Genomic DNA, 10,131 nt, shown 5'->3' on the forward strand with positions numbered 1-10,131 from the left:
AAGTAATATCGAAACTTATGTTATTGTTGTCAATTGTGTTCAGAATACAAATTACTAGACAAGAACCTTTGATATTTTACATTCAATTCCATAGATGTGAAACTAATTGCTGCCCTTAGCCATTTGCTAGTAGAAACACTGCTAAAGTTATAAAAAACTGTACAGAATAAGACAGAAAAATTGAATTAAAGTACATTTTGTATTTTTTGTTTTATCAATAAATTACTTATAACCAGGACGTATGTGTTCTCAAGCATAAATGTGTATTCATTTAGAGTTTAAACAAAGTCAAACCCAAACGAAGAAGCCGCGGATGAGTAAGGAAGTCATTTTAAATAATTTTAAAGTCAACGCCGGATCTAAATTTTCATATCTTGAATAAAATTATGCTACTAAATAAAATAATACTTCGTTGATTTAGTTTTATATAAGAGTTGCTTATAATTTCCAATTTAGTATAAGGAGCTGTAAATACTATATTCTTGTTAAGTGTGACCAACTTATTGCCGCTTTGCGTCGCGGTAACTCGTAACTCGTTGTGATTGTAAGTCAGCAACGGTTCTACGAAGGAGTCCTTTATTTATAAAAATAAAATTTAAATATTTATAACTAAAGTCAAAATTAAAAAAGAACAAAACCTAACATTTTACTAAATGCTCATACATTAGTTTATTATTTTGAAGTAGAACACATGAACTTTTTGATATATAGTACATACTTTTATTTTAGCAATTAACAAAAATGTACCTATGTATGAAATAGTATGTAAAGTACTCACCGGATATCCATGACAAATAATTTACTTAACGTATAGTTTCGATTATCGCATAATTGATTTTTATTTTTAACTAGCTGCCCGTACAGACTTCGTTCTTTCATATGTTAACAGTAAAAATATTGTTTTTTTTATTTATTATTTTGTACTAAAACCCTCAGTTAAGGAACATACAAAAAAATAAATTAGCCGAATTGGTCGAGCCATTCTCGAGTTATGAGCTTAGCAAAATTAATTTTTATTTACATAGATGACTAGCGGACCCGGCAGACGTTGTCCTGTCCGGAAAACAGCTACCAAATTTGATTTCTTACATACCGATAGCCGCTGCGAACCTACCAAGTCCATATAAAATAAAAACTACCCTATCTGCCAAGTTGGACTATATTACAGACGCTTACAAAATTTAATAAAAATTGGTTCAGTAGTTTCGGAGTTTATCTGGAACATACATCGTGACACGAAATATTTATATATAGAGATTATTTTAATAATAAGTCCATTACTATCATCTTAGTTCTGCAAATAATCATTGGTTTACTCGTTTAAGCGAGTAGTAACATAACCCGGCAGGAGGCGCTACCGGGTAAAATTTACCATGTAGTGCTTAAATTTGTAAAGACACCACACGATTTCTTTAAATATTTTTTTATGCTTAGAATTAAATTGATGTTTATTTATAACATACGTGTGGAAAGTATGAAATATTATGCTAATTCATTAAAAAATAAAACATTACGTTAGCATAAAAATACTCTGTCCAAACACATTTTCATTAAAAATATAATTAAATTAAATTAAAAATATTTTCGACATAATACCTATTTCACCAAATCCCCGTTCTTACAATAAATCGACTTTGGTATTTTTGACCCAATCGTGACAGTCCGTGTTGCATTATGGGGCGCGGCTCCCACCGAGTTAAGCAAAAATAAATAAATAAATATGGAGTTTATCGATTCTCTCTTACATCGTTTCACCGAGCACTTTGTTGATGGAGCACCAATGACAGTAATAATACTTATTTTGAACTAAAAATAGCTATCAGCTGAACGATCGTCTCGTTTATGTGTCGAAAAGCAATTTACGCAACGCCGTCGAATAAAAGTCACCGTGCAGAGGGATAGAATTCAGAATAGTAGTTTTTCTACAAATAACTTGATGTAATAAAAAATATCAAGCTTGTATCTATGACTTTAGGCATTTAGAAGTTAGAATAGTTGTTTTATTTAACTTGTTTTATTATTTTTAAATCTAAATAATACTTCTTTCGCTTTGGTACCGCCCATTTGTTTTCATTATAATTTTGTCTACATCATAAATATTAATAAACATTTTCCAATTATGAACTTAAATGAAATTCTATCAACACGTCTTTTCACTTTCTTGCAACACTTATTTTACTTTACAAACTTTATTGTAGATCGCATTCACCATTTCATGCTTTACATTTTTTTTTTAATTATTGAAAACCTACCGTATCTACCGTACCGTGATCTTCATGAAACACACTACGGTCTAGCTATATTTTTACTGCTTATGCCGTCCTCTTATAGCTTAATTTTGTAAAAGCATTGGAAAAATAATACCAGTGTTACTCAAAGATAGCAAGAATTAATATTGACTTTTTATTTATCAAGTTTAATCAATAAAAATAATTATATATTAAAAATTTTATATATATAAAATTATATTTTTTTTATATTAATTATAAATATTCAATTTATAAAAATTACACTTTTAACTTATACTCATTACTTGTTATTTGGTGGTTCTGATTTGTGATATAACTTATAAGTGTGAAATTAGTAGATATAAAATTTTATATTGACTTCCTCAGTTATAATTTAGTTCAGAATTGAAATAAAATGAAATAAAAATATATGTTTCGCAATAAGGTTATTATATACACTAAACGAACGATCAGTTCCCCTGTAATTCTTCTTTGGTCTTTGTCTTCTTATGCGAATATATTGTCTTTTTGAAGTAAAGCTTGTTTACGCCCGCTTGACTCGGCTAGTAATCTGGTGAATGCATGACGAGAGCATTACGAAAAGTGTGATCAGGTGAGGCGGACGAAAGTTGAGAGGGAGATACAAGTTAGTGGAAAAAAAAGAGAGAGAGAGTTACATTTCGTAAGTTTTAATTCAGTCGCGTGGTCTAAAGCACACTCTTTTACACTTATAACTATCACAATTTAATTTTGATTGAGGTAAAAAAAAGTAACTAAAAGGTTATATAAATTAGAGAAGGAATATTTTTTTTTTCTTTTTTATATCACTATTTCGGCAAACAAGCGTACGGCTCACCTGATGGTAAGAGATTACCGTAGCGTATAGACGCTTGCAACACCAGAAGCATCGCCAGCGCGTTGCCGACCCTATACCCAATCCCCCCAGGAGCTCTGGTCACCTTACTCACCAACAGGAACACAATACTGCTTGAAAACAGTATTATTTAGCTGTGGTCTTCTGTAAGGTCGAGGTACTACCCCAGTCGGGCTGCTCCATATTTTGAGCAGGAAATTCCTGCTGTGCTCTACCTCTGTTAATTAATACATTTTAATTAGTAAGAAAATATGTTTACAGTTAAGTTTTACGAAAGTAGTAGAGCGTTATAAGCTTAAAATTAACGTAGGTATCAATGTGCATCTATCTATTTAGTGTCATTTACTATAAACGCCTATGGCGTTGTAAATGCAAATCTTCACGCATATTGCACAATTATTACGCATTTGCTACGATTTTACCAGAGCGGCTGTAAATCATGCACAATTTTGCTAATTAGCGGTAACATTTTGGTCCCAACTTTTGTGTTAAAAATTTTATAAATTGATACGATAAACCTTCAGTTTTAAAATTACAATTTCTTAACATTAAAACAAACCACATTCATACTGTTAGTTTTTTCTAATAATAATCATAATAAATTAAAATAAATAAGTACATGATACCCAGACTCGTGATGGAAATCGAACCCATATCCCCCGAAGCAGAAAACAAGGCCGCTACGAACTGCTCCAATGAACTAGTATAATTAAAATAAAAACTGCTTGAATACTAGACGTTATTATAATTTCGAACTAGTTTATATCTTTTGTCTGTATTATATGCTGTAGTTACTCTCTATAGTTATATAAATATTCCAGTAAAATATATCTCGATGATTACGGTTCCGAAAGCGACGCTGATGTTTTTCCAATACTAGTAAGTAAGGATTTCCAGTTCTTAAGACAATAGAATTGAATCAGAATGAGTATTAAATGAGTTTTATACGCTGGCTAAACCTACGTTGAACCTCTAAAGAAGTGTACGAGCTTCCTTAAATACAATTCTTATAATTATGAGGACATTTACTTTTCAACGTTATTTAATTTTTATGACTTGACTCAGTGTCTTGAGTAAAACGTATTTGAACTGTCGACCTGTTACGGATCAAAAGACGAGAATGATGGCTTGGTAATAAGCTTTCGTTGCCACCCTTTAGCTACGAATCTCTATAATAAGCTTAAAGATTTGTTGACGTAAAAGATATAATATTTTGGTACAATTTAAGAGACGTGTAGTTTTAACTGGTTCTTGTTTTGTCGGTGATTTTATTTGTGCCTATTCAAAGGATTTAAAATAGGTATAACCTATATGGTATTACATATATGGTACGAGTATATGTAGCGTATAGTGTATATGGTATGTGTATAGTAGCTGTGACTCCGCGTTGGCGCAACGGTTACAGCCATGGATTGTACCTGTTGCGGTGGCGGTTGCGGGTTCGATCACCGCACATGACAAACATTTGTATTGGCCATACAGATGTTTGCCTTGGTCTGGGTGTTTGTGCAGTCCTTGTGGCCTCGCCGTGTCTCGGAGAGCACGTTAAGCGGTCGGTCCCGGTTGTTATCATGTACACCTGATAGCGATCGTTTCTCATAGTAGGGAATATATCCGCCAACCCGCATTGGAGCAGCGTGGTGGATTAAGCTCTGATCCTTCTCCTACATAAGGAAAAAGGCCTATGCTGAGTAGTGGGATATTACAGGCTGAAGCGTAACGAGTATATAATATAATATAAGTATTAGCGAATTAAAATATATAAACATAAACCAATTATTTCATTTTACGATGCTAGCATATATAGGTGTTTTACAGAAGTATAGTATTTTTAAGTGACAATTGAGTGATGAACTTTTTACGGAGTAGACAGATTTGTCCGAATATACTTACTATCCATTTTTATTAACAACTAAACCGTAAACTTATGCACTAAAGGTTAATAAAAATGTACAAGTTTGCTTTTTTACCACGTATTTAACTGCATTTTATTGGTTACTGATTGATAGTGCTGTGTGGCTACGGCACTAAAGAATTTAGCCACCCCCTCTCTTCCCGTGGGTGTCGTAAGAGGCGACTAAGGGATAACAAGGTTCCACAACCACCTTGGAACTTAAGAAGCCGACCGATGGCGGGATAACCATCCAACTGCTGGCTTTGAAATACACAGGCTGAAGACGGGCAGCAGCGTCTTCGGTGCGACAAAGCCAGTACTGCGGTCACCAACCCGCCTGCCCAGCGTGGTGACTATGGGCAAAACACATGAGTTCACGTTATTTTTGGCGTAAACTTGTGGAGGCCTATGTCCAGCAGTGGACTGTATAGGCTGTAATGATCATAGTGTATGTATGTAGCTAATACTTTTTTTGCAATATAATGTTTTGGAAAATATAAATTTAAAAATTACGTGTGAATTAGAATTTATTTAATAATAAGACGATAATATTCAATTTTCTATACGGGCAATTAAGAGTAGACTCTATGTATGCAAAACATCTCTCGAAGAACGTAATGGCATAACACTTAATTACACTGGAGTAAAGTTTTGTTTGGATTCTTGTCAGACTGATAGGTTGAGTAATTTATGTTATTTCATTTATGAATATGCTTATATGATTTATTAAATTTATTCTAAACGAAATATTTGTTTAACAAAACATAAACTTTCTCTTTATAAAAAAAAAGAAAAAAGAACTACGTAACGTGCTATTTTATAAGATTCGTAAATTTCTAAACCGACTCGTTATAAAATTAATAAAAAAAACTCATTTACGACTTTATTTACTTCATTACAAAAATGTATTCATAACTATAAAAATAAACAGTATTTTTCAGCACTTGGCTGAATCGGATGTAATTAGTATTCATACACTATTACGCTATGTTTCAAAGGAACAAATTACAAAATTGGAATAGCATTTAAATGAACATAATTATACAAATACTAGTAATATTCTCTTAGATTTATAAATATTGATAACAACATCAACTCATAAATGGATCATATAGTACTTATTACAAATATTAGTTTATGTAAATAATAATATATAGTTAACCATTTTAGTTATGTGGTTACGGCAATGAAGAATATAGTATATATAACATAATATAATATAATCTCTTCCCGTGGGTGTCGTAAGAAGCGACTAAGGGATAACACAGTTTCACTACCACCTTGGAACTCAAAAAGCCGATGAATGGTGAGATAACCATCCAACTCCTTCCTGGCTTTGAAATATACAGGCCGAAGACGGGCAGCAGCGTCTTCGGTGCGACAAAGCCAGCCCTGCGGTCACCAACCCGCCTGCCCAGCGTAGTGACTATGGGCAATAAATATGAGTTCGCGCCATTTTTGGCGCGAGCTTGTGCAAGCCTATGTCCAGTAGTGGACTGCGATAGGCTGAAGTAATGATGTGAGCCATTTTAGTACATTTATTGTATGTTGGGATGCGTCGTCGGAATTTTTAATACAAGCAAAATCTGTATGACTACCTTTTAGCGCCAAATACTAACAAATAAATAATAGTAGAATACCATACACCAGCCGATGTACAGTTGTGGATTTCAATAATCCCCCCAACAAACTAAATATATGCCGTATAATTATATATATATTTGCCAACATCAAACAATTTACAGTAAACAAGTTTACTGAAGTAACAAAATATTGTGAAAATGATAATAAATAAATCATAAACAAGTATAATATAACGTTGCTATTTTCAATTGACTGTGCGTGCGTTTAATCGAATGAAGGTTATACTGCCGTTTGAATAATAATTTACTTAAAGTACTTTATAATTTATACCACGTTTAATACATAATATTTGTATATTAAACTGTATGCTTTTTTTATCATAGTGTCAAATAATACATTTCAGTGTCTACATTTTTACTAGCTGTACCCGCGACTTTGTTCACGTAGGTGATTGTATCTGGGCACTCGTTATTTTTTAACAGCGAGATCCAGATCCCGTGGTCCGACGGGACAAAAAGTATATTTTGCAATGAGACCTTATTTGTCTTGTTTTGGGGTTTTAGTTTTTTGCAGTTTTCCCGCGTTAATTTTGATTTCGCGGAAATATCGGAATAAAAATAGCGTATATTTTGCTCTATAACCTCCTCTATACTTCAATGAAAATTCCATAAGAATCAGTTCAGCCATTTCATCAGTTTATTTATTTATTTATACCTACTTTATTGTACACCACAACTACATTTCAAACAATAAACTCATTTAAAAAAACATTTACAGGCTGTGAAGTACAATGGGCGGACTTATGGCTATTTAGCCATTTCTTCCAGACAACCCAAGCTTAGCCCAGACAAGGAGAAAGATTGACAGACAGACAAACTTTTTAAATTATGTTTGTGTTTTAGTATCGTGTAAATAGCTACTGTACTTGGAAAAAGCACCGTTATTTCGAAATTATAGACAGATACTTAAATTTTATTAATGGTAGTTTATTTCATATTTATTTGGGCGACAGGCACTCACGGGCGGCAAATGCGGGTTTTCCCTCGTAACCGATTGATAGGAACTCCCGGATGAAAAGTAGCCTATATGTTGCTCCATAACCTGCCCAAATCTCTATCCACTCTAATACCTATCCTTCGGCAAAAGTCACATAACAATCGGTCTAGCCGTTCTGGAGATTGACCCAGACAAACAGAAAGGTAGACAGACACAGACAAAAATTTGAAAATCGTTTGTTTGTCTTATTTTAAATACATTTATTTTGAAATCATAGTCAGACACTTCAATTTTACTTATATGTATAGGATATAAATACTAATTTCGATAGACTTAAAGAAATTATTTGATAGAATTAAGTCGTATATTTTATACCGGATTAGACCCAATATCAAACTCTGCTCGTAGCCAGGCCAAATCACTAGCGTATACTGAAATACTCACCCATTTCTTATACTTCGCAATCGATAAAAGCCAGCGCCTGTATTTGATCAGACCCTTGTAATCGAATACAATTTACGCCTACAAATGTATTGGTCCGTTCTATTTTTCTTTAATCAAATTTCAATTTATACTGAAACGTTTCATCTACGCAATGAATAATTTATTTTCTTCTATATATAAATGTTAAAAGAAAATACTAATATCAAAATAAGATTAAAACATTAAAAACATATTAAAATAGTTTTTACAAGATTTTCGTAACTATGTCATGACTTGGTGTGAAAATATCAAGTATGCATTGTGTTGATGTTACTGTTATTTATAATCAAATTAAAAGTGAAGTAAAACGAAACCACTCCTTTTGTGTTTTTCGTTTTGCGTTGCTACTATAGGAAAGCGAATATAGTTTTTCATCGAGGACTTTGTCTTATTTAAAATGAAAATAAAAAAATCAATTTGAAAAAAATAACCCCAAAATTTTGTCAAAAAGTGATTTAGAACTTTGATAAAAGAACGGTATCTGCAACCGTGGTCATAATGGACACTTATCAGATATTATTGTTTATTAATAGATAATTACCAAAGCGTACTTTTTTTAATACAATAAAATTTTATTCATTGTCATCTGAATTTATTGTTTTATTTTAATTTACAAAACGAACTTTTTATTAATAAAACTATTTATTTTAGAATTCGAGTTGTCGTTACGAGTTCAAAGTAAAGATAAATAATTGTTCGAGATTTTATTATATAAGCTGTATTCATAATTAACCTAATACTCTTAATTGTGTCTTGTTTATTATCCCTTTACTACCGTCTTCTTCATTTGAAAAGAAATCGTATTAAAATATTATATAACCTATAGCCTTCCTCAATAAATGGACTATCCAACACGAAAAAGATTTTTCAATTCGAACCAATAGTTCCTAAGATTAGCGCGTTCAAACAAGCAAACAAACTTAATTAGTATAGTTTTGACAAAAACTATTATTATAAAAACTAAATATATATTGATTTGAAAAATTGATGCGGGATGTAGTATGATCAAAATTAATAAAATCTGGAGCATCGTGACTCGCAAAAGACCACAGCCAAATAATTACTGCTCAAACAAATCAGCACACAGCATCAAATTAAAATTTTTGTTATGTTGATAAAAAAATCTTTTAAAAGTTTAATATCAAAGCTTTTAATGTTTTTAGTCTTCATTGTAATACAAAAGTCTTTTACGTAGAAAAGATTTTTTTAATTCAGTATTTTCGTTATTTTATTATTTTCCCTTTTACGAAAATGTACCTACCTGAGTGTTTTTTTACCAGGCTGCTTTATTATTTTTATTTATTTATTTATTTATGCATTAAAAAAAAACTTAGAACTAACATTACAGTAACCCAATGCGTTGGTTAAGTTTATCACAACAAGTAACATTAAATTTAACAAACAATTTAAACAATTCAATAAAAACAAAACAATCAATAAATATAAAATAATCAATAAATAATCACACTTAAAACTTATGTGTATAATAAAATGTATAAAAATATTATAGTTGTAGTTCGTCGTAATTACTTAAATTCCCTTTCACATTGCATTTTCACGACTAATAAAAAAGTATAACTAAGCTATTATCTGACAACAACAACGACATTTTGCTAAGTTAAATATAAAGTAGTTTCTGTTCCTGAAGAGACAATGGTGGTCTAAACAATTCTACAAATACTACGAATATATACGTACATTTACGTACTCACAGGCAAAATTAAACGCCTGCCTTTTTTAGCTCGTTACTATTTATAATTTATTTGTTTTTACAATTTCTACATTAGTAGTAGTACTAATAGTATAAAAATACTTAAAACACCTGTATTTTTAGTAATAAATATGAACAAAACTTTTAACGAATTTCCCTCTGAATGTGAAATCTGTTAACATTATTGATAACATGAGCATTAGTGATCGGGTATGCAAGGCTTGAACAAGGTAATCGGCACACATTTATATTTGCGTGTCATATAACTATATAGATTATATAGATAATTAGTGAAAATAAAGAAAAATTAATAATTATCTATTACGTGCAACAATCGGAAACGAACGTTTTGGATGAAATG

The sequence above is a fragment of the Melitaea cinxia genome, chromosome 13, assembly GCF_905220565.1.
Source record: "Melitaea cinxia chromosome 13, ilMelCinx1.1, whole genome shotgun sequence".
NCBI classification, from domain to species: Eukaryota; Metazoa; Arthropoda; class Insecta; order Lepidoptera; family Nymphalidae; genus Melitaea; species Melitaea cinxia.